General features: G+C 53.2%; 1 protein-coding gene and 1 long non-coding RNA gene across 5 annotated transcripts in view; one reads left to right on the top strand and one right to left on the bottom strand.

The window, feature by feature from the left end:
* TBC1D16 (TBC1 domain family member 16) overlaps positions 1–22,173 on the top strand; it is a 67,415-nt gene that overhangs the window by 25,644 nt on the left and 19,598 nt on the right. The gene's annotated exons all lie outside the window — the stretch shown is intronic.
* LOC109383711 (uncharacterized) lies at positions 12,941–15,808 on the bottom strand. The gene is made up of 3 exons (XR_002124277.1): positions 15,516–15,808; positions 14,083–15,036; positions 12,941–13,628 (listed from the first exon to the last, which is right to left on the bottom strand). It is a non-coding gene; the product is annotated as an uncharacterized LOC109383711 (long non-coding RNA).

Genomic DNA, 22,173 nt, shown 5'->3' with positions numbered 1-22,173 from the left:
GTCTGCTTCTGTAAATATTTAAACACTGGGAGGATTATTTTTGGCAGCTACAGTCTCTCCGGGCCTGGCGGGCCGCCGGGCAAGGTGTCGAGTGACAGCAGGCTCACTGCACTCTCTCACTGTACCTGCGTGTTCGAAGTTCCAACAGGCACGATCCGATTGGGGTCGTGGTCCCCCCTTTTGGAGGAGCATGGACAGAGGCTCCTAGGCTGTCCCCTTCAGGGTAAGACCAACATGACAAATGTGGACCTCCTGTCTCAGAGGATCCCCTGACGATAGTTGAAAGTGACAGTTCCTTGAGCTTCCAAACCGCAGGCAGTGAAGGGCAGGGCCAGAAGCCGGTGGCGGGGCACCCCGGGGAGGTCTCCCTGCTCCACCAGCCCCACCTGGGGTGAAAGGGGGCATTGTGTGCCCCGCAGCACAGCGGGGCCTGCAGAGAGGCGTCTTTGTTGGGTCCACCGGGCAGACGTGCGGAGGCGCCCGCTTCCCCAGGCAGGTGTGGCCCTCGGCCGGCTGGGCGTGGACGAAGGGCGCCGAGGCCCACCAAGGCCTGCTCTTTGTGGAGTGGCGGCCCGTTCCCTCCAGCCCCAGAATCTAGTCTGTCTGGGCGTCACAGCCCTGCCACTTCCCCTGAGAAGGATGAGGCTGCAGTCACCACCCCTTTGATCTCCATTTTCCTGGAGGTGGCACTTCCTGAGGAGGGATCTCCCTGTGCCCAGCAGATGGCAGGCTTCCCCCAGCTCAGCCAGGGGTATCCACTGCCCGCAGCGCCGCCCACCGTGCCTCCCCCCACCCCAGCTGCTAAGGGCCAAAGGGCAACCCCGAAAAGGAAGTTCCGCCTCCCCTGGTGGCCCACCTGTCCTCCATCACCTCTCCCGCCTCTTCCCAAGCTGGGTTTCTTTTCTGAGCCAGGGCATGAACTGGCCAGGGCCTAAAGCAGGGCCAGGCATAAAGGCCGGCTGGGTGTGTGCTGCTGGGGAGGCGGACACACGCTCGTAACCCGGGCAGGCTTCATGGGCTGTGGGACCACCCGCAGCTCCTTCCCTATGTCCTGTCTCTATTTTCACCTGACCACTGTCTCTCCGCTGCCTTTCCCTCTCCTCTCCAGATGTCTGGTGGGTGGAGAGTTGCCAGCATGACTGGCTCCCCCACCCCCCTGCCACCTTGTGCCAACCGCGGCCGCCCCAGAGACCAGACAGGTCCTGGACAGGCTTGGCCTCTGGCCCCAGAGCACCCAGCTGATGTTAGACCCAGGAATGGAGGGGGGGTCGGCCAGACGCAGCCAGACACGGACGCAGCCTGGTTCCTGTCCTTCTCACTCTCCCTCTGTGGACCCACTGACTCCTAGGACAGCCCAGCTGAGTCTCAGGGGTAGCCTTGTCTGGAATGGACTTTGCTGGACCCCCTACTTAAAAAAATTTTTTTCTTGTTATTATGTAGGTAGTACACGGTCACTATAGAAGGGTTTGAAGTAAAGAGAAGGTACCCAGAATAACTGAGAGCAGGGATTCCAACAGGTGTATGTACACCCATGATCCTGGCAGCAGTATTCACAATAGCCCAAAGGTGACAGCAACCCAAGTGTCTGGATGGATGGATGGATACACAAAATGGAATATTACTCAGCCTTAAAAAGGATGGAAATTCTGACCCCTGTTACAACATGGGTGAACCGTGAGGACGTTATGCTCAGTGAAATAAGCCTGTCACAAAAAGACACATACTGTGTGATTCCACTTATGTGAAGCACCTGGAATAGTTGGATTCATAGAGACAGGAAGTAGAAGGGAGGGAGCCAGGGGCTGGGGGGGTGGGAGTGCGGAGCGAGTGTTTAATGGGGACAGAGTTTCAGTTTGGGAAGATGGAGTGTCCGGGAGAAGACGGTGGTGACGGCTGCATCACACTGCGAGTGTGCTTAAGGCAACCGAATTAAAACACTTAAACATGGTTAAAATGGCAAATTTCATGCTATGTGTATTTTACCACAATAGAAAAGAAGAGAGAGGAGGAAAAATAAATTGAGGTCACCAGGGGAGCTGGGGCTGTGAGAAACCACCTTGGGTGGGCGTCTGTCCAGCTTTTGAGAACCAGCTTTTTCGGATTGGGTCCAGGAAGCCTGTGTACCTTGTCCTCGCTCCAACAATTGGACGCCAATGCCGTCGCGGCTGCTGGCGGTGACCGCCCTAAGCCTCTCACCTCTGCCCAAGCTGGAAGGACAGGCTCGCAGGGCCAGCTGTGGCACCACGGCGCGGGGCTGGCTGTGGCCTGGGCTCCCGCTGGCCGGGCGCCCGAGACTGGTTGCCACACTTGCCTCCCTGCAGGACAGATGCCTGCTCTCACATTCGAGTCCAAAGCAGCTGAACGTGGACGCTAGAGTGAGGCCCTGAAAGCTGTTCTTCCCAGAGACGCCGACAGGTGGGCGCTCTCAGCCAGAAGAAAACATCCTTCTCCTGGCGTTTTCCGGAACTTAGAAAAATAGACCCTCCCATTGTTTTGTGGGAACTGGAAACGTGGGTGTGCCCTGCTGGGCGTGGGCGCTGGGCCTGCTGCTGAAGGCAGGGCACCCACGGGCCTGGCCCGGCGCCTAAGCATGACCCCCAAGCCCCCGGCACCTGCAGGAGGGTGGGGATGGGCAGGGCACCTTGACCCGCCGTCTGCAGCCAATGCTGGGACCCAGAAGGAATCTTTTTCAATGACATTATGTGATGAGACTGGCCACGGCCAGGGTCTTCTTGTAGCCTTAGCACTGGTTTTCCTATTTTAATGAAGGTTCTAGTGTCTTCCCAGCATGTGGCATGGCAAACATAGGGCACCCAGCTTGTAGGACCTGGGCTAGAAAAAGTGGCCTGCTTCCCAGAGCCCGCCTCATTAGCACGCTGGACGTCACCATTCAGCCACCCTGCGGAGCCGTGGTAGGGACCCAGCCCACTCTCTCCCTTGCTTTGGCACAAAGCAGCAAGGGGGTTGGGGTACATATTGGGGTAGAGGTCCTCGGGCCAAAGCCCCACTGCCCTGGAAGGCACGCCTGCCTTTTCACAGGCTCCCAGGTGCGCAGTCCAGGGGCCCAGAAAGAGCTGATACATACAGGGCCTTCGAGTTAGGCTGGGGTGCGGGGGTGGGGGCGAGAGGGGGGTTCCGGCAAAGATCCGTCAGAACCTGCAAGTCCGGTGAGGCCCTCAGGCCGCCCCCGGGGCCCCTGTCTAAGGGTCATGTTCACGGGATGGCCCAGATGGAGCCCTCCCCCGCAGCCCTGATGACTCAGCACCTGTCAGCACCTGTCACCTGTGCTGCGACAGGACCAGGGAGCCTGTGGAGACTTGCCTGGCTGCTCATGATGCAAGTGGCCCCACCCACACAGGGAGAAGCCTTCAGAGCAACTGTGAACTCCGCAGAGGCCCTCAGCCACGAGAGTGTGGGGCAGAGGCAAAAGACGACTGGTGCTCATGAGGGCTTTCTCCATGGCAGGCAGAAACCCGTGCCTTTTCATCCTTGAAATAACCCAGTTCCATGTTTATTTGGGGGCCTCCCTGTCACTCAGACAAGGCCTGGAGCAGATAGGCGACCTGCTCCAGGCCGGCAGGCAGAGTCCAGCCCCACCTACTCACTAACCCTGGAGGTAACCAGGTGAGGATGATGTGGCCCTGTAACCCCAACAAGGAGTGAGAGCCCAGAAACAGGCCCTGCGAGGGACTCGGCTACGTGGACGCCACTCCATTTATTAAATGGGCAAAGTTTGTTCCCAGGCTCGAAGCAGTTTTTCACTGGGGAAAGCAATGCTGCTGGTGAGGGGCTCTGTGGTTCCCCCATTTGGGGTGCCGTGGGACCACCCAGAATCCCACCTGTGAGTAAGGTTCCCCGGCTGCTGCTCCCTGGCTGTTCACACTGGGCGCTGGCCCAGAGTTCGAGTTTGTACAATGGACAGTGGGAAAATGTCCCCACTTACCCCCGCCGCTGTTTTTGTTTCCAATTTAAGAGACACCCTCTGGAGATACCTTTTTCTCTCTTATTGATCGGAAGGCTTTTCCTCAGTGGAACTGAGGGCACTGGGTCCCCAGGAAGGGCCTAGGGTATGGATTGGAATGTGGGTGACACTGTCCAGCCTGGCCAGAGCCCAGGAGACATGGTCACGCCAAGGACAGGGCAGGACAGATTTCACTGCACTTGTCAGAATTAGGCTTTGATTTTGCAAGGCTTTTACTGTCAGAACAAGCAGGGGCCACTGAGTTTTGCTTGGGGCTGATTATTAATTAAAGGACCAACATCCAATATCCCACATATAGAACCTTCCAGAAAAATTCCCTATACCCCTAGAGTTAATGATGTGGGGTTTTTTTCCCTATTGTGTTGGAATTGGTTTGTGTGTGCTGACAGAATGCTTTGGTACGTGGGAATTAAAATTCACCAGGAGAAGCCCTGCTGGTTGAGCGGGGTGCAGGTGGGCTATCTGGGTCTGACTCCCAGCCGCCTGGGCAGATCTGCGGCCAGGAGCCCTATCTGGGACCCACCACTACCCTGGGGAACGTGCCCACTGCCCAGTGGAGCTGACTGTGTGAGGTTTGGGCTTAGCGCATGCACAGCTCTCTATGATCAACACAGAAGAAAGAACTATTATTCACAGTTTGGATAAACTGGCCCCAACTGTCTCTGCAACCCGGGACATGGGGGTGGGGCGTTGGCCAGGGTGACTTCTCGAGCTGATGTTTTTGTTTTGTGACTTTGGAAAGAACATAAAAGACTGGGCAGATGCCCACTCGCCAAGGCCCCGTGCTGGTGGCCAGGTCAGCACCTCCCTGGTAGGAGTTGGGAAAACGTTCAGTAAATAAGTACAGTGATTTCTGGGCATACATGAGACCTTTCCCCTCTCTCCTGATCCAGCGCCTGGGACTGGAACCCCCGGGGATGCCCTTGTCTTTTTATAACCGAAGGTCAGCCTGGGCCTGGATAGGAACGGAGGACGCTGGCTTAAAACATGCACAGACACACACACACACACACTCACACACACACGCACACATGTCACAACACACATAAACACAATACACATGCACACACACACACACACACACACAGCTTCAGGGAGAAGAACTGAAAAGCATTTGGTTTGTGTCGGAGGTGAATGTCCAGCACCCTCTCACTCCCCATCACGTGTTTAGCTTTTCCATTGTGCTTTTGTTTGGCTTGTTTTAAATCATTTTCAGAATTGCTGGGCTATGTAGTTTTTCCAAGTTTGCAATATTCCCCTTGGGGCCGCATACAGACATGCCACCCGAGACCCTCAGAGGGTCCCAAGCCCGTGTGTCCCCGACGCTCCCCTGGCTGCACACTTGTGTTTGCCCCATTAAAGGCTCCGAAACATAAGGTCCTGCCCACTTGTAACCCACCGCTGTTGAAGGAGCCCCCTAAACCCTCTGAACCGAAATCTCCTTGCTCCCACCTACTGTCCTTACCCCGTCCCCTTCCCCCCAGCACTGGCTGGGGTAGCGCCCAGGGCTCTCGACCACTGGGAGCCACGGTGCATCCCCAGGGGTGGGGGTCCCCCTACTCTCACCCCAGCCTCACCCTCACGTCAGCGAAAGAATGACGGTTCCTAGTCACTAGGCATATTCCTGCACCTGTTTATTCTGCTTTAAAAATAAGCACCTGTAAAGAAGGACTTCCCCACCCCCAACCCCAGATGGAGCAGCTCTGAGACACTTCCCTCCGCTGGGCAGGGCTGGGCCTTTGCAAAGATGCTCCCGTCTGCCTTCCCCTGGCCGGAGGCCGGAGGCTGCCTTGGGCAATGACGCTGGCCGCAGCCCCACCGCTGATCCTGGTCCTGACCCTCTGTTGGCCAACGTGGAGGTGCCTGGGCCCCACCTCCTGTTTGGGGGGCACTCTGTAGAAACAAAATATTGGGTTGTCGGAAAAGTCATGACGTATTTTGTCTTTTAAAGGTCATTTATTTATATAAAGAACAAAGATCAATCAATGATATATTGCCCGTTTTGTCCGATAACCTTTTGCCATCTTTCAGTGAGCTTCATAATTCCTCGTTCACAGAAGGACCTGTCTTTATTTGCGAAAAACTAAACAAGGTGCTGATTTACAGCCTCATCTGAATTGAACATTATACCACGCAAGGAGTTTTAAAGAGAGCGAAACAAGTTGAAGTCTGATGGCATAAGGTCAGGCGAGTATGGTGGGTGTGGCAACACATCCCATCCAAGCTCCAATAATTTTTGACGGGTGATCAAACTTGTGTGTGATCTCGCGTTGTCGCGATGGAACACAATTCCTTTACAATTAACAAGCTCTGGACATTTCTGAATGATGGATTCGTTCCAGCTGTCCAATTTGCCGACAGTACACATTCGAATTGATTGTTTGGTTCCTTGGTAGGAGCTCGAAAAACATGACACCTTTAAAACCCCACCACACTGAGAGCATAGCCTTCCTCTGATGAATGTCTGCTTTCGATGTCATTTGAGGCAAATCATCACGTGGGGACCAAGACCATTTGCTCACCACATTGTTGTAAACAGTCCACTTCTCATCACCAGTTATCAGTCGCTTCAAAAAAGGATTGTTTTCGTCACGTTTAATGAGCATATTGCAGATGTTTATACACGCCGTCAAATGAACTTCTTAGAGTTCATGCGGAACCCAAATATCGAGCTTGCTTACGTATCCCAGATTCTTCAGTGTTGCCTTACAGCCAATCCCACGACCACCCCCTCTGCATTAGCCTCATACCCTGTAGTCGAGAGAGTGTCTCGGAAAACTGAGGCCGGATGGAATGATATCTGTAAAGCTCTCTCGGGGGGCGTCTCGGAAAACTGAGACCTGATGGAATGATATCAGTTGTCTCCCCTGGGAGGACATGTAACACAGTGTCCTGGGGCTGTGCAGTGATGTATGGAGGCATAGCATTTGTTGGAGTACAAAGGGGTCAGGTAATGGGAACAAGCCTTAAGGCACCCACGTATACACGGTTAATGAGTCACAGTTCTGCAGTTTGCTTCTTTGAAGATTCTCAATAAAAGCCATGCTCTGACCCGATTCGGGGCTCAGTCTCTCTTAGGCTGAGTCCCTTGGTCTCGCTCTTAAATCTTACTTCTGTCTCTGTCTCTTTATTCAATCTGCGTCGCCCCTCTCGTGTCCCATTTGCCCTTGCCACGCAGGACGTGACACTTCAGGTGGTCCTGAATGCTTGAATAACGGATGTTCAATGTTTCTGCAATCTCTCGTGTCGTGTAATGTGGGTTTGACTCGATCAATGCCTTTATTTAGTCGTCATCAACCTCGGTGGGCCTCCCTGACCAAGGAGCGTTGTTGAGATCAAAATCACCAGCACGGAATTTTGTGAACCATCGTTGGCACTGACGTTCTTGTAGAGCATTGTCACCGTAAACTTTATGCAACTTTTCACAAGCTTGAGGCGCGTTCTTCCCTTTATGGAAGTAAAACAGTAAAATATGGCAAAAATGCAGTTTGGTCTTCCATCTTCAACTTATTGTAAAATCTTCAACACTCAACCAAATCACTCAATTTTTTTTTTAGAATGAAGCTAGACTTATCAGCTGTCAAAGGACATAGCAATAACATAGATGGAAGTGACTCTAGTACTTCCAAAAATGAACTAGTGCCATCTGTCCAAACATGAGTCATGACTTTTCCGACAACCCAATATATCCCAGATGGCTTTGCTCCAAGGCCGCTGCAGGAAGGGAGCCAAGGAAACACAGCAGCAGGGTCCACAGGGTGAGAGGGGACAGCTGGCCTCACGTCCAGCCCCTCCCAGCAGTCATGACTAATACAGCCCAGACTGTGCCTGACAGCCCCGGGCCCCTACCTCTGCTCCAGCCAGCCCAGCCTGCCCAGGGAAGGGCTTCAGACTCCGGTCTGGCTTCAGGCTTCTTCTCAGCTCAACCAAACCTTCCCATTGACCTAACAGCGGTGACATTTCCCACTGAAGACACAGGATACTGGGCTCAACCATGGCCTCCTACAGGGTCCGGTGTGTCAAGCCTTTCCTAGTGAGTGAAAGACCCAGCAGGGACATTGGTTTCCCACGGTGACTCTACTCTAATAAGAGGCAAGGAATTCGGTGTCGTGGGCATCCCGGTGGACACACCCCTCGCCGTTCATCCTTCAAAGCCCTGAGTTGCTGCCCTGCGCCCCGGCTTTCCAAGGTCAAAAACGCCTTTGGCAGGTGGTGGCCTTTGTCCTCTCTTTTGTCTTTTCTCGTGAAGGTCTTGAAGAGGAGACTTCAAGCGGACGCCCTGCAGGCAGGGGTTCTCTGAAACCGACCCGGAGCTGTGAAACCACCATGGCCTCGGTGGTGCTGAGGATGCAGGGCTGAGGGCTCCGCTCTTAAGCTCTGATTTGAAGTGCTGAGCATTTGTGTCAATCAAAAACATCAGCTGGGGTTGGCCTTTTGTCTTGGAGGACGACCAGGGATCTCGCATGTACGAAGGAAACGTAGCCTTGCTGACTGGAGCTCTTGCCAGCACAAAGGTCCGAGGCCAGTGCATAGGCCAAGCGATGGCTTTGGCCGCAGTGGGTACATGTGAACCACACACACACCTTCGCCCCTTCCCGCCTCCCGTGCACTGAGTCACGAAGTGCAAATCAAACACTTTTATTTTCTGATTATCTCTCTGTTTGATGGATGGCAGATGCCAGTGCAGTCAAAATATAAACAGATTCCATTCGGAACATTTCAAAGAAGAAACCAGACGCTCCAGAGAGCAGAGGACAGCGCTCCTTCTGACGCCTAGCGGAGCTTCACCGGGGAAAATTATTTTCCATAACCTTTTTTTTTTTCCATTTAAATTAAGCTTCGCCGGGGAAGTTTGGCAGTAGCGCAAGGCTCCTAATTTGGTGCCCCTTGACCTCTGCAGCCTTGATTGGCAGTTTGTTGTTGGGCTGAAGTTGTGCCTATGAGGTACGAGGGAGCAGAACAAATGCCCTCGGACAGCTCTGCGTCCCCGAGGGCCCAGGCAGAGCAGGGAGAGTGTGCAATTAGAGAGGTCTTCACACAGAAAGTTAATTAGCTACTAAATAGCATTTAGCACAGTTTATGATGGGAAATGCATGTCTGAAAGCAAATGGAAACCAATGAAAAATCGCGGCCACAGGACAAGGGCCACCCTGGCCAGCTGGCATTTCACCCCCCCAACCCCCGCCCTCCGTGTCTGACTCAACGCCAGGGTTTCAGGGTGTGGGGCGGGCGTTCCCTAGTAGGGTAAAGGGAAGGACCCCAGCATGGCCCGTGAGATAAACCAGCCAGGTCCCCAGGAGCTGTCCCCGCTGCGAGTGAGAGCCAGCCACTCCAGGACCCACAGGGAGATGGCCCTGAGCAATGTCTTCCTGGCCTTGGAGTGGCTGTCCTGCCTCGCACACACTGCCCACCTTCCTTGTCAGAAAAATTAGATAAGTGTCAATACTGGATTGAATAGTGTCCCCCCAAATTCATATCCCATCAGAACCTCAGAGTGGGACTTTTTGGGGAAGGGTCTTTGTGGATGTAATTAGGATCAAGATGGGGTCATACTGGAGTAGGGTGAGCCCTGCATCCAGTGAGAGGCCTCATAAGAGACAGAAGTGGACACACGACACAGGGAGAAGGCCACGTGAAGATGGGAGGCAGAAATCAGAGGGAAGCGTCTACAAGCCAAGGACCGCCAGGGGTCCCGGCAGCCACCAGCTGCTGGAGGAGCCTGGGAGGGTTCTGCTCTAGACTTTCAGAGGGAGCGCAGCCCATGGACTCCTTGATTTTGGACTTCTGCCTCCAGAACTATGACAGAATAAATTTCTGTTGTTTTAAGGCCCCCGGTTCGTGGTAATTTGTTACGGCAACCCTGGAAAGCTAAGAGTGTCGCCAGCCACGATAGCATTCCTACCTCACTGGGTCCATGGGGACGGGAGACCCAGTGTAGGCGCTGATGTCTGAAATCAGAGAATGGCTGGTGGGCAGGCAGAAACCAGAGGGCCCAGCGTGGCCCAGGAGGGAGGGAGGCAGGGAGGGAGGCGGTAAACCGCCTCTGTTTTCTGTTCCCATCTAAGTACTGGCTTAGGCGTGGTTTTATTTCCTACTTGTTTTATTTCCCTATTGAAACTGGTTTGCTGGGGGTAATTTTTTGTTGCTAGAAGGTCAGTTTTTGCTTTGTCTTGTTTTCTGTTTGTTTGTTTTTCCTTTGATGTTTTTAATGATTTGGGGGGAGGTTGTTTTTTAATTATAAAAGTCACAGCTGCTTACTAAAGAAATTTTGGAAAATAGGGAAAAGGCAAAAGAGAAGGGAACGACATTTGACCTCGGTTCTGTACCCAACACAGCCATCGTTCACATTTTGGTGTATTTCCTCTGGCCTTATGTTTTTTTATATTTATCCTTTTGTTTCTGATGCCTAAGTTATTTTACAGAGTTGCAGACATGCTATTTGTAAAATGTGGTTTCTGGGTTTAAAAATAAATTTTTTTTATTTTGTTACATTTGATACATGCAAAAATACAGAGGGTACCCAAAAAAATGTATACACATTTTAGGAAAGGAAAAAGTTGTATTAAAACTGTGATACTCAATGTATACCAATAACAAAAGATGAATACAAGTCATAAGTATACATTTTGGGGGCACCCCCGGTATATGTAACACGTATAAGCCATGCAGCATGATAATAACATGAACCCCATTGCCCAGGGCACAGCTACATGATGCACTGGGACCAACCGGGCCCCCACAGGCTCTCCCCAGCCCCAGCCCCTGTAATCCGGTCGCCGGAAGGAATCACTTTCTGGAATGCTGCGTGCTTCATTTCCTCACTCTTTTAAAGCAGGTTGTCCACATATGTGTACACTTCCCAACAATACATCAATTAGTTTTGTCTGATTGTGAGCATTATAAAAATGTCATCATCCTTTGCAGTCTTCTGTGATCCAGCTGTGTGTGTCGAGGACGCTGTGGTTCACTTACTCTGACCGCTGAGCAACACTCCAAGGGACAAGTGCTCTCAGCCTTCCTGTGTCCTTGTCCTCACCTTTTGGTTTGTTTGGGAGGTCTTTCTCTGTGAGCAGTGGCCCCTGTAGCAGTTCTGCGTGCATGTGAGCTCAGCTCCCTGAGATGCAGCAGTTACCTTGCACGGGCATTGGTCCAGCTTACACTCCCAGCCCCCAGGATTGCGTGAGTTCCATCCGCTATTCTCATTTCACGTCCAATCATAAATTCCTCGCGAACTATCGTCTTCTTCGTGGCCCTCATGTTTGAGGCCTCCACAATATCCTATTGGGTAGATATCTGACATTTCACTTGACCATGTTCACTCATCTCGAGGACATTTCGCTGTTTCCGATTTTCTGCTCGTCCTGTGAGAAACACGGCTGTGCTTGGTTCCGTACACAATGCCGTTACCCCTCCACAGGTCCCCAGACACATTTTAATTTGGGCGACATGTTGCCCATTACTTCTTTAAGGGGTTGAGCCTCGGTCATGGACAAATTCACAGATGTGCACATATGTACAAATATGTGTGTGCACACACAGACACACAGAGGTTCCATGTGTACATATGTGCAAACCAAGGTTCGATGCGTGACTTTGTGTGTGCATGGAGGTTGATTGCATACCCATGTACACACACGCACACACACTGAAGTTCAATGCGATGTTATTTGTTTTACAGAAAAATTAAAACAGGAACTCCCAAGTCTTTGTCTATAGAGAATGTTTAAATAAATACTTGGAACTTGAAACAGCCTTTCAAAAGAGGTGTGGCTGACCTGGTGTCCGGACGGGACAGAAGCCCTAAATATGGTCACAGAAAAAGCCAGCTGTCGAATGGCACTGGCAACGCGATCCTATTTTTGCCTTAACCTGTGTGTGTGCGCACAGAGGTCGCCCCAGAGGGCCGTGGGGCCCACTGTTCCTGGAGTTTCTGTGAAGGAGCAGAACTGAGTCTGAGCGGACGCTGCTGAAAGAACAGGAGACGGACAGTGCAGTTTTGTAAATTGACGGACTCCGGAGTGTCTGGCTTTGTCCGACGGATTTGATGAGTAGATGGGGAAGGGAGGGACTTGACCTTCCACGTTTCCTGGGGCAGGAGGGGTGCCCGCTGCAGGGGGTCCTCCCACCGTTAGCTTCCACCCGCTCTGAAATAAACCACTGCAGATACATGGGCTAAAGCCCAAGTTCATTTGCATTTCTTTGTGACTGAAGATGCTCGTATTTCTGTGTGTTTATTCACTTTGTTTCTTCTGTGACGTATGTGTTGTCATTGGCCCATTTTCCTCCTGGAGTCTGTGATTTTTATAGAAGAGCACATCAAAGAGGAAGGTGTTAACCCCCCTCTGAGGGTCCCCAAAAGCCCCCTCCAGGACCACCCTGTTGGAGTCATGTCCATGGAGATGCATCGTCTCCCTGGGGTCTGTCATCCATGACGCTCAGGCATCTCCATCCCTTCGATCGGCTCAGAGGACAGACAGTCGCTTGGTAGTCTGGGCTGTCGGTGAACTTTGGTGCGAAGCGCTGAGTCGGGCTGACAGAGGATGGCCAGCCCTCCCCCCACACCCCACACCCCACCCCCACCTCCCCCGAGAAGCGCCCGAAGCACAGCCTTTCCAAGCCCATTCTCCCCGGGTTGCTGAATAGCCGTCTTGCTCTAAGAACATCCTGTGGGCCAGAGTCCCAATCCTGGTTTGCCTTAGATGCCCTGAGCCACGCCAGGCAATGACTCTGCCAAAGGATGCTGTTTGTCAATCTGGAACCAGGCCCAGGGGACAAAGAGACTCGAGTGGCATGGGGGGAGCGTCGTAGGAAGAGAGGAAGAACCAAAACAAGTCCCGTGTGGCACCGCTCATGGGATGCAGCGGCGTAAAAAAATCCAGGTTTTGGTGTCAGCTGTGTGGATGGAATTTAAATAAGCACAGATGAATAGCCAGTGCCCCACCAAAGAAAGCAGGTGACTTTATTATTCATTATCACTGTGATTTGCCGTGTTTGGTTGGGAGTGGTAGAGAACAGCCAGGCCCCAGTCGCTGACCCCTCCCCTCGACACCAGCAGCTCCAGGTCAGCTCTGGGTGGGAGTCCCACATCACTCACAGCTCCCCGGTCACTCACTCAGCCTGCAGGGACTGAGGGTGACACCTGGCTGAGTCCCGGGAAGTCACTCTGAGCATCCTGGAGGGTATGTTGGGCAGAACTGGTCAGCACTGGCTGCCTCTGCTACAGGGGCTCCCGAAGTGGTTCACAGGGACCGGGACTGGCTGCAAATGGGAAGGAGCCACGTGGAGTGACGCGAAGGCCAGATCTCAGCATCCAGAGGCCCTGGCCTCCAGCCCCGCCTTTCCTCCGCTGCCGTGTTTCCCAGGTGGTCCTCTCACTCCCTGTGACTCGGTGTCCCCGTTAGGAAAATGCGTCGATTGGCCCCATGATTTCAAGGTACTTCTGTGACCTCATGCTCCTGTGGACAGGCCTCTGTGACCCGACCCATGCTGCAGCACTGCAGACTCCCCTGCCGCCCCCGTCAGCCCCCTCCCATTGTCTGGTCACTTTGGGAAGTTCCACCCTCTCCGGCAGAGTTCACGGTCCCATATGATGGTCAGGAAGTCCTTGCCGTGAAGCTCAGAGAGAAGGCAGATTTGGGCTGCAAGCCTGAAAAAGAGTTCATGAAATTTAATCAGATGCCTAAGGGGGACACCTAAATTTAGTCAAATTATTATTAGTATTCATTCCATTTTTAAATCGCCTAGGGGAACATCGCCTGAAAAGTTGGGAAACCACCCGCCTGGGCGGTGACCATCCTGTGTCTGTAGAGCCGTGGGAGCTCCAGGGACGGCACGGGTCCTGACAACCGCACGCTTGCACAGGGGGCACCCACGCTGGGAGCCAGAGGGTCCGAGGAGGAGTGGGTGCCCACAGTGGGTCAGGCAAGCCTGAAGGTTTCCTGTATATGCCTGTGACGGTCCCGCAGGAAACCACACATCGACCTAGGTCCAGGCTCTGGCGTGGGAGCCCACCACCCACAGCAAGGGCCCCCGGTCAGTGACAGCCCCCCACCAAGTCTGCTCCTAGTAATAGTTACCTTGTTTCTTAGTTACTGCCTTACCTCTGCGGGTCCTGTAGTGTGGGGCTGACTTTTTGGTGGACATGAAAAGTCCCTGAACAGGCAGGCATGTGGAGGAGAACAGGGTCCCTTCCGGATCCCGGTAACCCTGTGTGATTTGGGGGCCAACAGACTGTAGGGTGACTTTTCAGAGCTGATGGCCGACTCCAGGCATTTTTTGCAGAAAAACCAGGCAAGGCCCACGTGGCGTCTTTTCATTGCATGAAATCACCTGACCTGTGAGAGAGCCAGCCTTCTTTGTCTCCCCAAATGGTACCTAGGTGACAGGGGGGTGTTTGGTCCCCAGAACCGGCCCGGGAACATTTTCACACCCAGGTGCTCCCTCTCCTGCCCTCCCCTTTTCCCTGAGCATCAAGTTGTTGGTTTGCGTCGGGTGTAACTTTACTTTGAAAGGGTCACGTGACTGACCGGTGGGCTGGACTGGGTCTGAACCTGGGGATGCCCAAGTCTCAGTCTCTGTTGGGCATTAGAGGAGGGGATGTGCACCAGCCTCAAGCATGCAGTTGCTGACTCACGGGGCCTTGCTCTGTCAGGGGCCCAAGCTTGCTGGGACTCGGGTCGCTCCTCATTTGCAGTGGGTCCTAGGGAACCTCCCACGTTGGACCCTGAACGGGCTGGGCACGTGCGGCTAATGAGAGCACTTTGTTTTAGAAATATCCTGTTTTTTATCCATGTGAAATTCCAGTCAAATCTGGGGGGGACACATGTGCAACTCTGCCTTTCGTTCTTGTTGAGTTCAGAAAGATCCATGCGCGGCTGACTTTGCAGTCAGGGATTTCCAGGATGAAATCGGAGGGGAATGGAGCAGTTGGTTCTCAAAAGCCTGGTTCGGTAGCAGCTAGGCGTGGTCTCCAGGCTGCTGGGGCTATTAATTATTTTGCATTATTTATTAGATGTACCCAGCGTCCCTTAGCCTCCAAGCATATTTGCAAATGCCTTCAGGGAAAAAGAAAAACAAATGATTCCTGCCATCAGAGTCTCCAGTCCGTAATGGATGGCACCGTGTAATCACGTTAAGGAGGAAAGCCCCGTGTAGCTTCCGTGTGCAGCCTGAGTCTACCTGCGAGGCGGTTATAAATGCATCTGACGCACGGAAGCACAGACTTGTGAAAGCAGCTGGGTTATTTAAGTAAAATTGTTCTTAATGTTACTTGGAAATCTGACGACGTCGTTCTCTGTAACTCAGAAAAATGTAAAATAAAAACAGCACCCAGAGGTCGGGTGCACCCTCTCTTCCTGTGGGCAGTGCCTTCGTGCCAGCCCGGCGCTGCTCCCCGGGGGTTGGGGGTGGGGTGGGCGATGGAGAAGTAAGACCCGGCCTGGTTCTTTTCCTAAATTGCGCTGGTAATAAGCCTGAACAACTCCCCTCCTCCCCGTGATTTACACCTTTCATAATTAGCCCTGCGCGCGCTCACGTGGCATCAGGGACACAGCGGAGACGATTGTCCGGGCGAGGCGCTGTCCTCCAGCCTCCAGCGGCGCTGGGCTCCCGGAGCCAAGTGATTCATGCCCCGCTCGGCCTGCCTGTCCCCACCGCGGCTGAGGGGAAAGCCAGGGTGGTCTCAGATGTAGATTGATGACACTCCCAGCTCCGCCACCGTGTCTGGGGGGCTGGGATAGCGGAATCTGCAGGGCCTCTGATCCCTGCCATTTGAGGGCTCGGAAAGCTGAGAAGGCCCCACCCTGACGGCAGAAGCAGCCACCATCATCCAGGTTGGCCGCTCTGGCCGCTCTGGCCAGCCGGCTCCGGAAGCGATGTCGGTTGACTGCCCCGCCCAGGTGGCTCTGCCAGCCCACGCCAGCACCGGCCGCCCCCGCGGTCAGCTGGAACCAGGCAGAGTCCAGCCCAGCACGAGGACGGATCCAAAGCTGTCTGTGTGCGCGGTGGTGACCACTGTGGTCTGCCTTGGTTTTGTCTGGAACAGTCGGCTTGGTGTGCATTTTAGAAACTGCTGGAATCTGAGGGCCTGATGGGGCCTCGGAGACCAGGGTCCAGCCACTGACACCTCCGTTTCACAGGCAGAGAAATTAAGGTGCAGAGAGCGACTTCCTCCGTCATCTGCCCGCTTCCCCAACAGGGCAAACGTGCAGAGACAGCGCAGACACCATCCCTCCTGTGGGGCGTGACATGTCGGTCTAGCATAGGTGCCGGGAAAGGGCCCAGGGCCGGGGGTGAGGGGTCAGGGAAGGTGGGCTCCCTGTCAGTGGAGTCAGAGACCCAGAGGTGGAGGCGGGGGCTCCGCGCCAGCCCCTTCCCACCCACCCGCTCTTGCTTCACGTAGCCCCGGTGGCCCCCAGGGTCAGGGTGCAGGGAACATGGGACAGAATGTTCTCTCCCTAAAGTCCCGTGTCACCCCAACCCCTCACTCACAGAGGGCTCGGTCAGGCTCCAGAGGTAAGAAGAGTGGAGAAGAGCAGGGGAGGTGACACACATGCGACGGCCGAGGGCTGGGGAGTGTTGGAAGGCTGAGGACGGCCTGCCCGGGACTGACTGTCCAATAGCCAAGGACAGTTGCCAGGTTGGCAAGTTGTCCCTGACGAGCTGGTCTGTCCTGCAGCCACATCTCTGCACACCTCCCCTCCCACCACCCCGTTTTACAGATGAAGACCGAGGCCCAGCAGAGGTGGGTAACTGGGCGGAGACCACACGGGCTGGATAAGGGGCCCGGCCAGTAATGGGTACCAGCCTTCCTGGCGCCCCACCTGCAGAGGGAGGATCTCCTGTCGGGCTTGTCTTCTGCTGGGAGGGTGTGGGCACACCGTACACATGCCTGATGCGGTCATTCGTGTTTCAGATATTTACACACACACACACACACACACACACACACACACACACACACACACACACGTCCTGCTGCGGCCTGTCCACTGCTGTGACCCATGCCCTTTTCTCTTTCAAATTCTTCTTCCATAGAAGAGTTGGCTACTTATTAGTTTGCCCACGTTTGAAAGATCTGTATGAGAAAAATGCCTCATGTGTGGAATGTGATAGAGACTAAAGAGATGCACTCCCTGCTGCAAAGGGACGACTCAGTGTCATGGTCGTGGCAAGCGTGGCCTCAAGCCAGGCCTGGGCCTCCGTGGGCCTCAGTTTTCCCATCTGAAAAGTGGGCGTGCCGAGTGCCTTGAGGACCCTGCACAAACCTGTAGAGCTCAACTGCTCCTTACGTGTCGGCTCGTATTTTGTCCCATCATTTCAGCTTTGTCAGGGCAAGGTGCAGTTAGTGAGGTCAGGATCACAGCTGATCTGTGTGTGTTCTACTTAGCACCACAGGAACAAAGCAGAACTCAGAAATGCCCCACCTGTACGGCCAGCGGTGAGTACCGGCCACCTGGCCTTCCTGTCACTGCGTGGTGTCCCCCACGTCCTGGCTGGCTGCCTTGCTGGGGCATGAGCAGAAGCTTTGAGGGTGCAGGATGTTGGTCTAGTGATGGAGAGCACCCCCGCCGAGGCCAGTGTCTCCCTAGAACCCAGAGGCTCTTCCAGGTTTCTGCAGAGACCCCATCCATTCGAAAGTGGCTTCAAAACAGCCCCACGTGCCATGGTTCGCCCCAAAGTGGCTGATATAGGCATTGCCAGAAATTGCATTTGTGCCCAGGGCCCGAGGGACGCATTCATGGGCCACCAGCACAGGTGGGGTTGTTGGGGCCTGAAGCTGCGGGCAGGGGGTGACGGACTAGGGCCGGCTGCAGACGGGTGAAGTGGCCTGTCGTCCCGCGTCAGCATGGGCCTGCGTGCAGCTGCAGCGCTCTCAGTGCCCCCTCCTCCGTTATGGACCCTTTGACACCCAGGCACGGGCTCCAAGAGCATTCCCGGCGCCCCAGGTTTCACTCTTTCCAGCAATCTTTTTGTCTGATGATGAAGGAGTCTTCACAAGGGCTTGAAGAGGACCTGGCTGGCCCAGGGCAGCTTCTTACGTAGGTGCTATAGGAGGCGAGGGTCCGAGAAAGCCTACAGCCAGTGGCGGCTGTGTGTGCACTCCGGCAGCGGCCACGGCAAAAATGCCAGTTGCACAGGAGTTTCCATCTGGGTGGAGTTCGGAGGGGCAAACCCCTCAGGCTGTCCTGGGCTATCTTGACACCGACCTTACCAAATGGGAAGAAAAAAAACGATACAAAACAAAAACAGTGCTTTCCCCAAAGCCCTGCTGCTGGGAGGGAGTGCTGCAGACCGTGTTTTTTGGGACTTCGTGGACCTTGCCTGCAGCAGGTCACACATTCCTCTTAGTGTCCGCTGCCCGTGGGGACAGAATTCGTGAAGAAGTGGTAGAACAGCCAGCTGCTTCCACGGGCTCCTCAAACGTAAGGCCGTGGCTTCAGAGCGGTGCCCCACATACGTGCAGAGGCCGGCAGACACCCCCCAACACACCCCGGCCCTGGTCAGTGATGGGGGACCGATCGAGGCTGGATAAGGAGATGGACAGGGAGACTGCCGCACAGTCACTTTGAACGCGAGGTGGCCAGCCTTCTAGCCACTCTCTCGATGTTCCCAAAGCCATTCCATGAACTCTTCATCATCCTCAGGGTAAACCAAAGCAGCCCCCAAGGGCCACTCGCGTGAGCAGAGCGTCCCACGGTGCCACCTGTTGGTGGCCTCACACGGGGCCCTGGGCTGGCCAGCCCTACGGCTAATCCAACACGGCATCATATCTGAGAGAAACAGGAATGATGAGAAAACATACTTTGGGGTGGAGAAAACTGAGAAATTCTAAAGCAGTAATCCAGTGTGTATTATTATTATATTATTATTATAATAAAATACACATAGCATAAAATTTACCACCTTAACCACATTTAAGTGTACAAGTTCACTGGCATTAAGTACATCCGCGTGGTTGTGCAAACCTATTGACCATAAATGAACTTCTGGACTCTCAATTGTATTCCATTGGTCCATATGTCTATCCTTATGGTAGTACCATAGAGTGTTTTTTTGTTTTTGTTTTTAAGATTTTATTGGGGAATTAGGGGAAGGGGAACAGACAAGTTGCTGTCGTTTTGTTCTTTAGTCTAGTTGTGGAGGACATTGCTTCACTGGCCCAAGTTGGCACCATCATTGCGCTCTTCCCGGGTGAGGCAGATCAGTCGCCGGCTTCTGGACGGCCACTCACGGTGGCTGCTGGCCGCTCACGCTGGCTGCTGGCTACACACGGTAGCCCATGGCAACCCACTGCCACAGGGGCTGCAGCCCACGCCGTCGCCGGCGACTCACGGCAGCCCAGCTCCAGGTTGAGCTGTTGTTCAGCATCTTAGCTGTAGAGGGCAGTGTCACTGGCCCTCATATGTGGGATCCGAACCGGGACCCTCTGGCATCCCAAGCCAGCTCTTAACCAACGCGCCACTCGGCCGGCCCCCTTGCATTTTCATATGTATTTTAGGATCAGCTTGTCAATATCTGCAAAAAAGGCAGCTAAGATTTTGATAGGGATTGTGTTGAATCTATGGATCAATTTGGGGAGTGGTGTTGCCATCTTAACAATATTAAGTCTTGCAAACCATGAACACAGGATGACTTTCCATTCATTTAGGTCTTCTTTAATTTGTTTCAACAATGTGTTCAGTTTTTAGTGTACAAGTCTTTTGTGTGTGTGTGTGTGTGTGTGTGTGTGTGTGTGCACGCACGCGAGCGTGCATGCTGTAAATGGAGTTGTTTTCTTAATTTTGTTTTTGTATTGTTCATTGCTAGTGCATAGAAATGCAACTAATTTTTTTTTTAAGATTTTTATTGGGGAACAGTGCTGGGGAATTGGGGGAAGGGGAACAGCAAGTTGCTGTCATTTTTTGTTCTTTAGTCTAGTTGTGGAGGACGTTGCTTCACTGGCCCAAGTTGGCACCATCATTGCGCTCTTCCCGGGCGAGACAGATCAGTCGCCGGCTTCTGGACTGCCGTTCACGGCGGCTGCTGGCCGCTCACGCTGGCTGCTGGCTACATACGGTAGCACATGGCAATCCTCTGCCCCAGGGGCTGCAGCCTAGCCGTCGCCAGTGACCCACGGGCAGCCCAGCTCCAGGTTGAGCTGCTGTTCAGCATCTTAGCTGTGGAGGGCAGTGTCACTGGCCCTCATATGTGGGATCCGAACCGGGGCCCTCTGGTGTCCCAAGCCAGTTCTTAACTGTTGTGCCACTCGGCCGGCCCACAACTAATTTTTATATGTTGATCTTATATCCTACAACTTGGCTGAATTCATGTATTAGTTCTGATAGGTTTCTTGGGCGTGGGTATGAATTCCTAAGGATAGTCTATATGCAAGAGCATGTCATCTGTGGATAGAAATAGTTTTACTTCTTCCTTTCCAATCCGGGTGCCTTTTATTTCTTTTCTTGCCTAATTGCCCTGAGTAGAACCTCCAGACAACATTGAATTGACTTGGAGAGAGGGGACATCCTTGTCTTGTTCCTGATCTTTGGGGGAAAGACGTCAGTCCTCCCCCATTGAGTGTGACGTTAGCTGTGGGCTTTTCATGGATGCCTTTTGTCAGTTGGAGGAAGTTCCTTTCTATTTTTAGTTTGGTAAGTGTTTTCATCATGAAAAGGTGTTGGATTTTTGTCAAATGTGTTTTGTGCGCCTATCGAGATGATTGCATGCCTTTTGTCCTTTATTCTATTAATCTGCTGTGTTACGTTGATTGATCGTGATGTGTTGAACCACCCTTGCATTCCTGGCATAAAGCCCACTCGGTCATGGTGCATAATCCTTTTTATGTGCTCTTAGATTTGGTTTGCTATTATTTTGTTGAGAACTGTGTGTCTATATTTACAAGCGGCTTTCAGAAAGGCCTAGAACTTTATGTTGTTATGATGTTTATATCTTTGGTTTGGGCATCAGCAAGTGACTTTATACAAAGCCAAAAGCAAAACACACAAAAGAGAATGATAAATTTCTAGGGATTTTCCAAGAAATAGAGGCGAATCAGCACACATTGGCTACTGCTATGTGTCAGACACTCTGCTTAGCGGCTTCCCTAAGGATCAAGCGAAAGCAGCATGGAGAAAGTGGTATGTACGCAGGGCCTTGGAGAATAAAAAGAATAGGCAGAAAGCCCAGAGGGAAGGACCCAAGTAAGCAAGTCTCGGCGAGAGGACCTTATGGTTGGAAAGGAAGGGAGTTGTCTAGTTTGCCAAGTTGGTAGTAGGGACATGGAAAAGGGTGTACTGGGTGGAACAGCGTCCCCAAAAGTCATGTCCACCTGGAACCCCAGAATGTGACCTTATCTGGAAGCCAGATCTTTGCAGATGTAATTCATTAAGATGGGGCCATTCTGGATTAAGATGGGCCCTAATCCAATGACTAGTATCCTTATAAGCAGAGGAAACAGACACACACACACACACAGAGGGCAGAAAGCCATGTGCAGACAGAGGTAGAGATTAGAGTGATGCAGGTACAAGCCAAGGAAAACCAAGGGATGCCAGCAACCCTCAGAAGCGAAGAAGAGGCAGGTAGGACCCTCCCCTAGACCTGCGGACGCCGTGATTTCAGACTTCTGGTTGCCAGAGCTGTGAGAAAATCCATTTCTGATGTTTCAAGCCGTGCAGTGTGGTAATTTGTTACAGCAGCGATAGGAAACTGATACAAGGAGGGACGTGCAAAGATGAGGCCAGTTTGTGGAGTGTATTCCATGCCAGGCGAAGGCGTGGGGCTGGGAGACAAAACCTGACCGCTAATGCTTTCTGAGCCTGGAGCATGGGGCAAAGGGGAGGAGGCGTAGACACTTTCCAGGGGCATCCTTGAAGAGATGCTTTTTTTTTTTTAAATTGGGGGATTGGGGGGATGGGAACAGCGCTGGGGAATTGGGGGAAGGGGAACAGACAAGTTGCTGTCGTTTTGTTCTTCAATCTACTTGTGGAGGACGTCACTTCACTGGCCCAAGTTGGCACCATCATTGCGCTCTTCCCGGGCAAGGCAGATCAGTCGCCGGCTTCTGGACGGCTGCTGGCCACACACGCTGGCTGCTGGCCACACACTGTAGCCCATGGCAACCCACTGCCACAGGGTCTGCAGCTACGCCATCACCGGTGACTCACAGCAGCCCAGCTCCAGGTTGAGCTGTTGTTCAGCATCTTAGCTGT

The sequence above is a fragment of the Hipposideros armiger genome, unplaced genomic scaffold, assembly GCF_001890085.2.
Source record: "Hipposideros armiger isolate ML-2016 unplaced genomic scaffold, ASM189008v1 scaffold_87, whole genome shotgun sequence".
NCBI classification, from domain to species: Eukaryota; Metazoa; Chordata; class Mammalia; order Chiroptera; family Hipposideridae; genus Hipposideros; species Hipposideros armiger.
This window is presented reverse-complemented; position numbering and strand designations above follow the sequence as displayed.